Source organism: Sapajus apella, unplaced genomic scaffold, assembly GCF_009761245.1.
Source record: "Sapajus apella isolate SASKATOON/1434 unplaced genomic scaffold, GSC_monkey_1.0 scaffold27, whole genome shotgun sequence".
Lineage (NCBI taxonomy): Eukaryota > Metazoa > Chordata > Mammalia > Primates > Cebidae > Sapajus > Sapajus apella.
In genome coordinates, this window is record NW_022436967.1 from 17,433,803 (window position 1) to 17,447,670 (window position 13,868).

General features: G+C 38.5%; 1 pseudogene across 1 annotated transcript; it reads left to right on the top strand.

Annotated features, from left to right (window-relative positions):
* The first annotated feature begins 663 nt into the window (after positions 1-663).
* Positions 664-1,540, top strand: LOC116560867 (annotated as a pseudogene). The gene has a single exon (XR_004273177.1). The product of XR_004273177.1 is annotated as a 60S ribosomal protein L6 pseudogene (transcript).
* The last annotated feature ends 12,328 nt before the right edge of the window (positions 1,541-13,868 follow it).

Below are 13,868 nucleotides of genomic sequence, written 5' to 3' on the forward strand. Positions count from 1 at the left end.
TGTACTTTGAGTCATTAACCAATATATGAACCTTCCTCTTCCATTGGCTGAGTATATGAACCAACAGGTAGGTCTGACAATCAAAGTGTATATACGGGAATTGTTCCACTCATAGAATTTTTTTTCTTCCCTTCTCTACAACTGTGCTTTGCTGGATTGGAGGTCTTGGTTCCCAAGGATACAACAATTGTTCTGCTATTGAACTGTTGAGACTGTCACGTAGCCATTTTGACTAATATGCCAAGAAAGAGCTTAACTACTACTTTAGGACATTGATACTGATTTACAATAGGAAATGGGGTTCCTGCCACACTATAGGGACAATAAGAAATATATTTGGAACTCAGAAAATTCTATGGAGTTTTTAATACTTTCTTGTTCAAGAGTAAAAGAAAATAGAAAACGACAGCACTTTAAAAAAAATATTACAACTGGGGATTCAGGATCTTCAGAAGTGAAGGTTTAGTTCACCTGCAAGGCAGAGAATCCTAACTAGCTGAGACCTGACTGTGGACAAGGGAAACATGAATGGAAGGTAGAAGAAAGGAGTTATAAATATCAACTATGGCCATGTGACCTTACAGAAATGAGGACTGCAGCAGCTATATATTCATCTTCTTTCGTGTGCGTGTATAGATATACATATACATCGCTCTTTTCCATCTTGCAAGATGGTGGGTGAAAAAGTTGAGAAGCCGGATACTAAAGAGAAGAAACCTGAAGCCAAGAAGGCTGATGCCGGTAGCAAAGTGAAAAAGGGTAACCCCAAGGCTAAAAAGTCCAAGAAGGGGAAGCCCCATTGCAGCCGCAATGCTGTTCTTGTCAGAGGAATTGGCAGGTATTCCCGATCTGCCATGTATTCCAGAAAGGCCATGTACAAGAGGAAGTACTCAGCGGCTAAATCCAAGGTTGAAAAGAAAAAGAAGGAGAAGGTTCTTGCAACTGTTACAAAACCAGTTGGTGGTGACAAAAACGGCGGTACCCGGGTGGTTAAACTTCGCAAAATGCCTAGGTATTATCCTACTGAAGATGTGCCTCCAAAGCTGTTGAGCCACGGCAAAAAACCCTTCAGTCAGCACGTGAGAAAACTGCGAGCCAGCATCACCCCCGGGACCATTCTGATCATCCTCACTGGACGCCACAGGGGCAAGAGGGTGGTTTTCCGGAAGCAGCTGGCTAGTGGCTTATTACTTGTGACTGGACCTCTGGTCCTCAATCGAGTTCCTCTATGAAGAACGCACCAGAAATTTGTCATTGCCACCTCAACCAAAATTGATATCAGCAATGTAAAAATCCCAAAACATATTACTGATGCTTACTTCAAGAAGAAGAAGCTGTGAAAGCCCAGACACCAGGAAGGTGAGATCTTCGACACAGAAAAAGAGAAATACGAGATTACAGAACAGCGCAAGATTGATCAGAAAGCTGTGGACTCACAAATTTTACCAAAAATCAAAGCTATTCCTCAGCTCCAGGGCTACCTGCGATCTGTGTTTGCCCTGACAAATGGAATTTATCCTCACAAATTGGTATTTTAAATGTCCTGATGATCTAATTAAATAACTGATTACCTTTAAAAAAAAAAGATACACATATACATCTTTTTAATTTTTCTTTTTAAAAGAATCTTAAGCAAGTTTTGTAAACTTTACAACATAGTCTAGACAGAGAACAATTATATGTGGTTGTGACTGAATTTTAGCTCTAATTAATGTAACTCATAGAGTTTATTATTAGTTGTCCAAATGACAACTGGGATTTTGCATCCCCACACTTTGGGGAGAGGATGAGAATACTTTCATTTGTCTAAGGAACAGTTTCATTACGTTAGGTGCAAATATGGAGTTCTTTTTGTTGTTACATGGAATTTCAAATATAGGTAGAAACAGTATGAATGGACACTGAGTATGGAAAGAGGTCGATTGTATCAATTATTAAGCTATTGTGTCTCAGGCTCAAATCCACTTTGTATACTCTGCTTTGTGATATTAGAGCCTGATTCTGAAAATAGGATTCCTTTGCAATCTGGTTCTCTGTTAGACTCTGATAAATGGGAACACAAGAGAGAATTGCAAGGCTAGAGAAAAAATAAGGAAGGAAATCCTTCCTGTGTGCTGACAGAATGGGCTCCAGTCAGCAGCATCACCGAAGTCTCATTTCTTCAATGTGACAGTGGTATTTTATTTTTACAGAAGCAATAAAATCCATTTTGCAGATTTTCCCATCTTTGCAGAGCCAGCCTCATTGTGCCCCTCAGAGACACCAGCAGCCACCAGTTGGAATTCACCTTTTTGAGAAGTCTGACCCGTGACTTCCCCCTGCATGTTCAGAAATACCTCCTCCAGCTAAGAAATACACTCTTTTTGGAGGGCTGAAGTTCAGCTCCTGGGACTCCTTGTTTAAAGTCTAAGAAGCTTTAATAGTTCCAACCTTTTCCTTGTGTTCTCTTAACCCTAGGGACTGTAGCTGCTTCCTGTAGTTGCTAGTTTAATGACACTTTACTGTTCTTTAACTTTTAAAAAATTTTTAGTTAAAATTTCTTTTACCTAACTTACTTCTTTATATTAAATTCTCCCTGTTAAAATAACTTAAGTGATTTTTAGTCTCCTAATAGGCCTCTATCCCATATATATGTATAAAACTGTAGTCACTGATTTTTAAAACTAAGTGGATTTAAAAAAAAATTCAGAAGTCTTAATTAATTAGTCTTTGAGGATTCATAGTATTGTTCATGAACCATTTGTTATTGTTTGCATATGCATCTTCCCATTGTCAGCCCCTTGGAGATATGTTCTATCATTATCACCTGGTTTCTAAGGAAAAAAAATTTTAATTGATATAGGTGATCTGAGGTCTTTCTATTCAACCTTTCAGATTTTCCACATGGTTTCATTAAAAAATTAATTGAATTAGAGTTGGGCATATCCTGATTTAGGTCTAGCAAGAATCTAATGCATTGCTGACCTTTATTTTTGATCTTTTAGAACAAATAGAGTAAAACAATTTGTAAGTTGCTTTTGAGAAGCCAGGCTAATGGAACACACTTTGAAACTCAAGAACACACTTTTCTTATATATATTTGCTTCACCTTGACTAGTATTGTTAAAACAAGAAAACCAAACCATATTTGATGATGAATATACAAACCAGGCCTATATGATGGAAGGCTTACTTTCAGTTCACCTTGCGCCATAGACTGTTAGTAAGACTATTCCAGTCCTTAAGTCCTTCATGGGCTGAAGATGCAGACATTCCCATCATGAGTTTATGGAGAGGAGCATTCAGAGACTTCATCTGTCGTCATAGGACAGGCAGTAATTGACATTCTGCAAAGTGTTAGCTAATCAGCAAAGTCAGAACCCCCAAGTCCCTGTTTGAAGGATTGTATAGCAGTTATATGCTTAACTTTTGAGAAACTGCCATATTTTTTTCCACAGAGGCTGCACCATTTTACATTTCTATCAGCAATGAACAAGCATTTCAATTTCTCCACATACTCGCCAGCCTTGTTTTCTAGTTTTTTGATAAGAGCCATAAAGAATAGTATGAATGTGTCTGACTGTGGTTCTGATTTACTTTTCCTAATGACTAGTGATATTGAACATATCTGCACGTGCTTATTAGCCATTTATATATATTCTTTGGAGAAACATTTTTCAAGCCCTTTGCACATTATTGTACTAGATAGTTTGTTTTTTGTTGCTGAGTTGTAGGAATTCTTTATATATTCTTGTTATTAATCCCTTATCAGAGATATGATTTACTATTATTTTCTCCCATTGTGTGAGTTGTATTTTTATTCTCTTGAGGCACAGAAATTTTAAAATTAGTTAAATTCAATTTATCTAGTTTTTCTTTTGTTGCCTGCACTTTTGATGTGTACAGGCAGATTTTGAAGCTGGATTAGCTTATTCTTTTTTAATCAATTAATTATTTAAAATTTTAAAAAATATGTAACTTTTATCTTAAGTTTAGGGATACATGTGCAGTCCAGACTCCTACCTTCTTATTTCTCTATCATTAATTTGTGGCTTCATCTACAAGATAATTCTGTGATCACAAAGGGGTTCTAACTGTCATATTTGCATTCTAGAAGGATGCAAGGGGAAAAGAACAACGGTATGCCTTGCAGATGAGTTACTCCTATTTAAAGAGTTTCCTAGAAGCTCTGCCCAGTAAGTTAGGTTCATATACCATAGACCATATAAGCAAGGGCATCTGGGAGATGGATTGATAATTATTTTTCAGCTGAGTTTATTGCTGCTGCTAGGGACATTTTTAGGTGCTTTGTATGAAATTTGGACTTCCCAAATTGTTACTCTTAGATTGATAAAACCATTTTTTTAATGAAATAATATGAATTCAACAGTTTTATGATACCCTCTCACTATAGGCAGTTGTTTCTCACATCCATTCCCAAATAACATGTCTGCAAATATGAGTGAAGTCTGTTTTCTGCTACGCCACCCCCACAATACAGGGGGATTCTGTTGTAGAAAGGAAGAATTGATGTTGTGTAGAAAGCAATCTTTTCCATACCTCCTGTGTAAAAAATAATATCCCAAGACCACTGGATGCCTTGATTATGCTGTCTCTAGCTATATTGCAAAAGCATTACTTTCCTTGTCTCTTTTTGTTAACAAATTGCCTCTTTTTCTAATCAATTTCTACATTTTGTATTATAATGCACAGTGTGTAAATTGTCTTTAAATCGATTTTCTTTCTTTATTTTCCCAAGTGAAATGATATGTAGGCCACTCAGTTACCTTTTATTTCTCTGTAATCATTCTTAAACTGATCTTGAATTCTCTAGGTGGATAACTAAAGGCAGGTTGATGAAGTTTTCATAGCATTAGTGAAATATACTTAAAAGGTAGGTTAACAAAGTAAGTGTTAAAAAAATAGATATTCTGATTTTTAAATATCCATTAAAGTTTAGAAATGAGAAATTTATTTTTTATCCTCCTAAGTTTTGCAGAAATGTAAATAATGGCTTAAAAAAGACCTGGTTTTAGGCCAGTTGCAGTGGCTCACACCTGTAATCCCAGCACTTTGGGAGGCGGAGGCGGGCAGATCACGAGCTCAAGAGATCAAGACCATCATGGCCAACATGGTGAAACCCCGTCTCTACTAAAAAAAATACAAAAATTAGCTGGGCGTGGTGGCACCCGCCTGTAGTCCCAGCTTCTCAGGAGGCTGAGGCAGGAGAATTGCTTGAGACCGGGAGGCGGAGGTTGCAGTGAGCCGAGATCGCGCCACTGCACTGCAGCCTGGTGCCTGGCGATGGAGCGAGGCTCTGTCTCAAAAAAAAAAAAAAAGACCTGGTTTTTCACTTTCTCATGACTCTCTTCAGTTCACCATACCTATTTTTTGTATTAATAGGTTCAGGTCAGTTCTAATTTGAAAAGTTCAGGTCCTGGGCAAGAGTTACACAGGGACCCCACTCAAAAGGTCTTGGTCTTAATATCAAACTCCACTTTTTATATAATACCCTGTAGCTGTCCCCATACATCTTGAACAAATACTTTGTTTCCCAGACCCCTAGCTAAAGTTCTTAGGCAATTATTTCACTGCCTTGTATCCTGTTTTTTGTTGTCTGACCTGAACTTCTTTGTTTCCTTGAAGACATTGTACCCAGTTCTTACTCTCTGAGTTTGCTGATTTTTTTCTGAATTTTATTTGTGGTGAAATTACCTTTTGACTGTTGTGTGAATTATGTGCATTTGATTTTGTGGTATGTTTTAAATATTGTGCATTTATATTAAGAGGTTCTTTCTCCAGTCCATTTCTAAGTGGGAGCCTTGAGTGAGCCTGCCAGAGCAATTTTGTGATTGTTTATAGTTGTTTTTAACATGGGCTACTGTTGTTACTTATTATTTGTTTTGTTTTAAACTTCATGAAGTTAACTTGGTATGGAACTGAGAAGGAAAGTTAAAGCAAAAATGTACTAAATTTTTGTAGGCTTTCTAATATTCTTGGCTCTCTTCAATACTTCTGGACCTTTGCATTTTCTTTCTGGAGGTTTAATGCCTCTTTTATGGTATGTTTTAATTATCCCAGTAAACAGCCACGGCAGTGGTAGGATCTTTTGTAAGAATGTATTCATCCTCGTCTTCTGTTTTTCTTCTGTTTTTTGTTTGTTTTCTTTATCCCCAGAAGATTTCTTCCATGGTTGCCACTTACTGGACCCAATCCCGTAATGAGAAGCTTGCTCTCATCTAGTTTTCTCATGAACTCCCTCGTGAGTGATCAGTCCACTCTTGTGGTAGGTGTCTTTGAGGGTCCCCAGGGGCAGTGAGTCTGCTTCAGTGTTCGCTTTCCATGTGGCACTGTGGATCCCAGCTGAGGACTATTGTGCTTCCACTCAAGGGGCCATTTGGCAATGTCTGGAAACATTTTTGGCTGTCACAGTAGAGGGGGCTGTTGTGCTGGTATCCAGTAGGCAGAGACCAAGGATGCTGCTAAACATCCCACAATGCCCATGCCACACAATGAATTACTGGCTCACAATCTTGGTGTGGATGAGGCTAAGGACCCTTGACATAGTAGATGACTCGAGGATATACCCCAGTTTCTGCTCCCAGTGCCTTGGTGGTAGAACATTCTTCTTAGAGGAATACTCCTGCTTTGCCACTGGCCACTGCTGCTGAGAGGACTCACAGTACTGAATTTCCCTGTGGCTCTCTGAGTCTTCAGAAATGGGAAGGCATTCCTGGACCTTTTAACTTGTGGCATAGACCACATCCACTTTTTTTTCCCTTTATTATGAGTTGGAGTTTCACTCTGTTGCCCAGACTGGAGTGCAGTGGTGCCATCTCGGCTCACTGCAAACTGCGCCTCCCAGGTTCAAGCAATTCTCTACCTCAACCTCCTGAGTAGCTGGGATTACAGGTATGTGCCACCATGCCCGGCTAATTTTTGTATTTTTTAGTAGAGACGGGGTTTTGCCATCTTGGCCAGGGTGGTCTTGAACTCCTGACCTCGTGATCCACCTGCCTCGCATTCACTTTTTTCAAACATCAGAGTGAGGTTGCTGGGAGACCTTTGGACAAAATGATAACAGAACTCTGTAGCTCCTCACCTGTGTTTTTTTGAAAAGTCAAACTTAGTGAGATATATTTTAGATGTAGTAGAATCACCATTTTTAGGTGTATAGTTTTATGAATTTTGCCAGATGCATGGTAGCTATATAAGCATTACCACGATAAGGCTACAGAACACTCCCATCACCTCAAAGCATTCCCATAGGCCTCATTTCCAGTCAGTCTCCTCCTGCTGTCCCCAGCCACAAACAACCCTTAAGCTCATTTCTGTCCTCACAGTTTTGCTATTTCTGGAATGAAACCTTTTGGTTTTTGCTTCTTTCACTTAAGGTAATGCTTTGGAGACTTATATATGCTGTTGTATCAATTCTTTCTTCCTTTCATTGCTCTGTAACATTCTATTCTATGGAGGTACCGTAATCTGTTTATCTATTCACCAGATGATGGGCATTTTTTTTTTCTAGTTTAAGAAATTGTGAATGAATCTACTATAAACATTTTGCACTGTTTTAAAAAAGATGTTGAAATATGTTTCCATTTCCCTTGGGGAAATACCTTTTGGGTAATTTGGTTCATATGGTAAGCTTATGTTTAACTTTATGCAAAACGGACACACTTGTTTTCAGCGTGACTGCACAGTTTTGTGTTGGCATCAGTTATGTGTGGAAGTTTCAGTTGTTCCTCATTCTACTCAGCACTTGGTATTGCGAGCTTTTATTTTTGTTTTTAAAAAGCAATTCTAATAGGTGTGTAGTGGTATCCATAATAGGCGTGTTGTGGTTTCATTTGCACTTCTAGTAATAACAATGCTGAGCATCTTGTCTCATTCTTATGTGCCACAGTATAGCCTTTTTGGTTGAAATGTTTGTTCAGCTCTTTTGCCTATTAAAAAAAATAGGTATTTTGTTTTCCTGTGGCTGAGATTTGAGAGTGCTTTATATATTCTGTATACCAATTCTTTATCAGATATGTGTTTTTCAAATATTTTCTTCTAGTCTGGGATTTATAGTTTCCTGTTTTCTTTCAGGGCTCATATCCTTTTTCCTAAGAAGGCTGAGAACTCTTTGTATAGCCCAAGGTCACAAATAATTTCTCTTATGTTTTCTTTCTGAAGTTTTAAAGTTTTAGACTTTGTATTGAGGTCTATGATCCATTTTAATCTAATTTTGTATATGATGCTTCTGTTTATAAAATATAGATGTCCAATTTTACTCTCAACTTTAGAATCACATTATGTACAATCCTTGGACTCCTCTGCTATCGGATTCTTCTTGACAACCCCCCTTCTTGGTTCCTGCAGGCAGGCAATGGGCCCTGCAAGGGATCTCGCTGGATAGAGTTTTCACAATATTTGCCTTTTGTCTTATCTTTCATCAGTGGGGGAGATGGCAGAGAAAGGCATGCAGGCATCTGGGATTTTGATCCCAGTTAATTACTTCAGTAATGAGGCCTATGGGCTTATGTCATGATCTCAGAATAGACATACCAGACCTCAGCTTCCCTCTGACTCCCTTAACACTAAATGAAATTGCTAAATCTTGGGACAGTCTCCCCTCCCATGGAAACATGTGAGTCTAGAAGAGGAAAAGAGAGTAATCTGAGTCTAGGAAGTCTTTAGCATTCACTGGGCTCAAGTACTACTGTAGATGCTGCTCTGCTCTGAAAGTCAAGTGTGAGTCAGAGATACTTGGACAGTATGGCTCAGAATATCTGGCATCAGGAAACTTGGAGTCCTAAAGTGTTTGAAGAGATGTTTAGGAGAGCTCAGAAGCAAGCCAGGGTGAGAAGCTCAGTCAAAAGGGAGTACTGAAGGGCAGGATCTGGTAGTGAAAACACAGGCAAAGGACAGTGAAGACAGACTGATGGTGTTGATTTTGACACCTAATCCCAGAGATGTGGAAATATCAGCCCGAAAATAGTGGAGAATTTTGTGCTAGTGGACAAGAGGGAAATGTGCTGGAAATTTATGCATCATTTTCACTTACCCATAACTCATTTGTGCTCATAAAAGTGGTGTGAATATTATTCCCCGTTCATAGATGAGGGAAAAAAAATAGCTATGGAAAACTAAGTGGTTTGCTCCCAAGGCCACATAGCAAGTGATAGTAGTGTTAGGATATGCCTTCAGTGTTGACTTCATCTTTGTTATTTCTTTTGATGAAAGAAGATCAGAGTGGAAGCAGTGTGTGTATGCGTGTCTATAGTATATATATTTCTCCATATGTATTATGGAGAATATTACATTTATATTTAAACATATTTATAAAGAGCATTGATTCTGGAGGCCAGAATAGGACTGTATCTGATGGGTTAAAGTGGCCCCAGCTCCAAGGTTGAGTGCTCCTTGGGTCAAGAGCCAAATGTTTAATTAAGCCATTCCTCCCCTGCAATATCATTCAGGGTCCTTGGTGGACTGTGTTATGTTGTGTAAGCACTTGGAGCTACTTCCTTCTGTAGTAGTTGATGCTCTATTCTCCTTTCTAACAGTTGCTCTGAATCCTTAAGACAATCACAGTGTCTTGTCCTAGGCCTGGGTATAGCTTGCCAGTTGATTTGCCAAGTATTCATCTTGCTTCTCTTAAAGATTTGAGGGATATCTCAGGACCCTGAATGTCTCCCTCTAGTGCTGAGTTGATTCCACTCAATCCCATTGCCACTTGGGTTGTCCTAACTCTTTCAAAATTATAGTTGTCAAGAAAGTTTTTCTTGATGGTTTTCTCTCTATGCAAAAGACACTATGAGTCAAATACAAATAAGGTAATCAGAAAGTGCAAGCAAGACTTCATGCCTCATTGCCACTGTTTACATGTATCTTAAGATGTGCTCCCTTATGTTATCTGCGCTGCAGATTTTTTTTCAGCCTGACCAGATTGTCCCTTCCTGTGGCTAATGTGCTGAAACACACATTCACCTCTTTGCTCCTCAAGAACTTCCCATTACTCCTCCTTGTGGGTGGATACCTTGGATGGTTGCCAGTGCTGGTGGTTGAACTGCTCAGATATGTGACCTGGAGAGAGATTGATTCCATTCACTTCAATTGCCTCATTGGAACCATAACCTGGGTAAAAACCACAATTTCTAAGGGCGGTGGGGGGGGGGCTCCTTTTAAAGATTTCCTAATTTTCTTAAGACTCCTGAAAGTGAATGATGTATGCCCTAAGGAGAGGGACTGGGATGTAGGGCAATGGTATTGGAACTAGGCTGTCAGGGGTCTCTGTCAGGAACTAGGCTGTGAGTAAACACATCTGTGCTCAGCACGGACTTACTACCTCAGGTCTGACCTTTGGGGAAGCAGAGCTTTATAGTGATAGTGCTGGAACAGTTCTGCCTCCTTCCTGGATTGCTCCAGCTCATGTGCATGTGAATGAGAACTCTTTGAAATAGTTCAGCATAGGAGTTTCTTTCATCTTGCGGGAGGAAGTGGTTGGAGCTTCCCTCTGAAGACAGATTCTGGAGTCTCTAGGCACTTGTTCAAGTCCTGTCTCATCCATTAGAGCACGGGTGTCCAATCTTTTGTCCTCTCTGGGCCGCACTGGAAGAAGGAGAATTGCTTTGGGCCAAACATAAAATACACTAAAATTAACAATAGCAGGTAAGCTAAAAAAAACCCACAAAAACCCTCATTTTTTTATTTTAAATTCTGGGGTACATGGGCAGATGGTGCAGGATTGTTACATAGGTATACACATGCCATGGTGGTTTGCTGCATCCATCCTCCAGTCGTCTTCATTAGGTATTTCTCCTAATGCTATCTCTCTCCAATCCTCTCGCCCCCTGCTATCCCTCACTTATTCCCCCCACCCCCAATAGGCCCCAGCATTTGATGTTCCCCTTTCTGTGGCCATGTGTTCTCATTGTTCAACACCCACATGTGAGTGAGAATATGTGGTGTTTGGTTTCTGTTCTTATGTCAACTTGCTGAGAATAATGGTTTCCAGCTTCATCCATGTCCCTGCAAAGGACATGAACTCATCCTTTTTGATGGCTGCATAGTATTCTATGGTGTCTATGTGCCACATTTTCTTTATCCAGTATATCATTGATGGGCATTTGACTTGGTTCCAAGTCCTTGCTATTGTAAACAGTGCCACAACGAACATACGTGTGCATGTGTCATTATAGCAGAATGATTTATAATCCTTTGGGTATATACCCAGTAATGGGATTGTTGGGTCAAATGATATTTCTATTTCTAGATCCTTGACGAATCGCCACACTGTCTTCCACAATGGTCGAACTAATTTACACTCCCACCAACAGTGTAAAAGCGTTCCTATTTCTCCACATACTCTCCAGCATCTGTTGTCTTCAGATTTTTTAATGATTGCCATTCTAACTGGCGGGAGATGGTATCTCAATGTGGTTTTGGTTTGCATTTCTCTAATGACCAGTGATGATGAGCTTTCATTCATCTGTTTGTTGGCTGCGTAAATGTCTTCTTTTGAGAAGTATGTGTTCATATACTTTACCCACTTTTTGATGTTTTTTTTCTCTTGTAAATTTGTTTTAAGTTCTTTGTAGATTCTGGATATTATCCCTTTGTCAGATGGGTAGATTGCAAAAATGCTTTCCCATTCTGTTGGTTGCTGGTTCACTCTCCTGATAGTTTCTTTTGCTGTGCAGAAGCTCTTAAGTTTAATTAAATCCCATTTGTCTGTTTTGGCTTTTGTTACCATTGCTTTTGGTGTTTCAATCATGAAGTCCATGCTCATTTCTATGTCCTGAATTGTATTGCCTAGGTTTTCTTCTAGGGTTTTTATGGTGTTAGGTCTTATGTTTAAATCTTTAATCCATCTGGAGTTAATTTCTGTGTAAGGTGCAAGGAAGGGGTCCAGTTGCAGCTTTCTGAACATGGCTAGCCAGTTTTCCCAACGTCGTTTATTAAACAGGGAATCCTTTCCCCATTGCTTATTTTTGTCAGGTTTGTCAAAGATCAGATTGTTGTAGATGTGCGGCATTACTTCCAGGGCCTCTGTTCTGTTCCATTGTTCTATATCTTTGTTTTGGTACAGTGCCATGCTTTTTTGATTACTGTAGCCTTGTTTTAGATTTTGGAGTGAGAGAGCATGACCTCTCCATCTTTTTTTTTTTTTTTTTTTTTTTTGTTAGGATTATCTTGGCTATGTGGACTCTTTTTTGGTTTCATATGAAGTTTAAGGTGGTTTTTTTCCAGTTCTGTGAAGAAAGTTACGATAGCATGATGGGGATAACATTGAATCTATAAATTACTTTGGGCAATATGGCCATTTTCACAATATTGATTCTTCCTAACCATGAGCATGGAATGTTTTTCCATCTGTTTGTATCCTCTCTCATTTCCTTGAGCAATGGTTTGTAGTTCTCTTTGAAGAGGTCTTTCACATCCCTTGTTAGTTGTATTCCTAAGTATTTTATTCTCTTTGTAGCAATTGTAAATGGGAGTCACTCATGATTTGGCTCTCTGTTTGTCTGTTTTTGATGTATAGGAATGCTGGTGATTTTCGCACATTGATTTTGTATCCTGAGACTTTGCTGAAGTTGCTTATCATGTTAAGGAGATTTTAGGCTGAGACGATGGGGTCTTCTAGATATACAATCATGTCATCTGCAGATAGAGACAATATGACTTCCTCTTTCCCCAATTAGAAAGTTTATGAATTTCTATTGGGCTGCATTTAAAGCTCTGCTGGGCTGCATGTGGCCCATGGGCTGTGGGTTGGACAAACTTGCATTAGAGGGTCCATATGTGTCCTGATCACTTGAATTCTGGGCTGAGGTCTCTGTTCTTTTAAAATTAGCTCATAATCTACCATTCTTTAGCATTTGGCACTTCCTTCTCTGTGCACCATGTCTTTTGCCTTAGCAAAGCAATTAACACTTCGGTGATTCTGCAACATTCTTGCACAAAACATGAAGTAAGTTATAGAATGTTTATAAATTAGTAGATAAAAATCACTGAAATGAGTTTATAGTTATTCCAAAAGTATCATTATTTGTTGGATAAAAATATAATATTCAGATCAGTGTGCAAAAAAGAACAGCATATATTGCTAACTAGTGCTTTTACCTGTTAATAAGGTAATAAGGTTAATAAGGTTATTACCACATGCATTTTGTAACTCTGTGAGAGTTTGAGGATACTCTAATCATGTTTAGAAATGCTATAAATTCTTAGAAGTCTCCAAAATATTGCTGTTTATAGGAATTGTAAAACTTGAAAATGATTGCTAGAATATCTCAAAATGTTAATAGAATTTTCAGAGCAGAGCTGCCTCATTGATTTTTATGACCTCCTTTATTGTCTTTCTCATCATTCTTTTTTTTTTTTTTAAATTTGGAACTATTTCTCAGCTTATCTGTTTCTATGCCTTCTTTATTCCCTTCCTATTCTACCAGCACTCATTTTCTCCTTGAATGGAAATGACTTTTAATTTTCCTGAATAAAAATGTAATACATCTAGTTAAAAAGGAATTCACACACACAAACAAAACTTAGAAAAATACAAACACTCTTCATATGGTTGGAAGTTTAATCCAAGTCCTACCCAAATGTTTACATCAAAACTTCTTCACTCTCACATTACAGAAATTAATTAGGGCCTTAAACTCCACACTTTAATGATAGTTTAAACAATGAATATGCCAAAAATATAAATGTTAACACATTGTGCAACTATCTGTAAGACAGAGTTGACTTTCAAAATAGTGAACAGCTATTAACAATAGTGGACAGAAAGACAGAATGGATGGAGAAGTTTTGGCTACACATCAGACCTGCATTAAAAAATAGCTAATTCCTTATTTTAGAAAGGGACAAATTTCAGGCATTTATTTACAAGACATGAT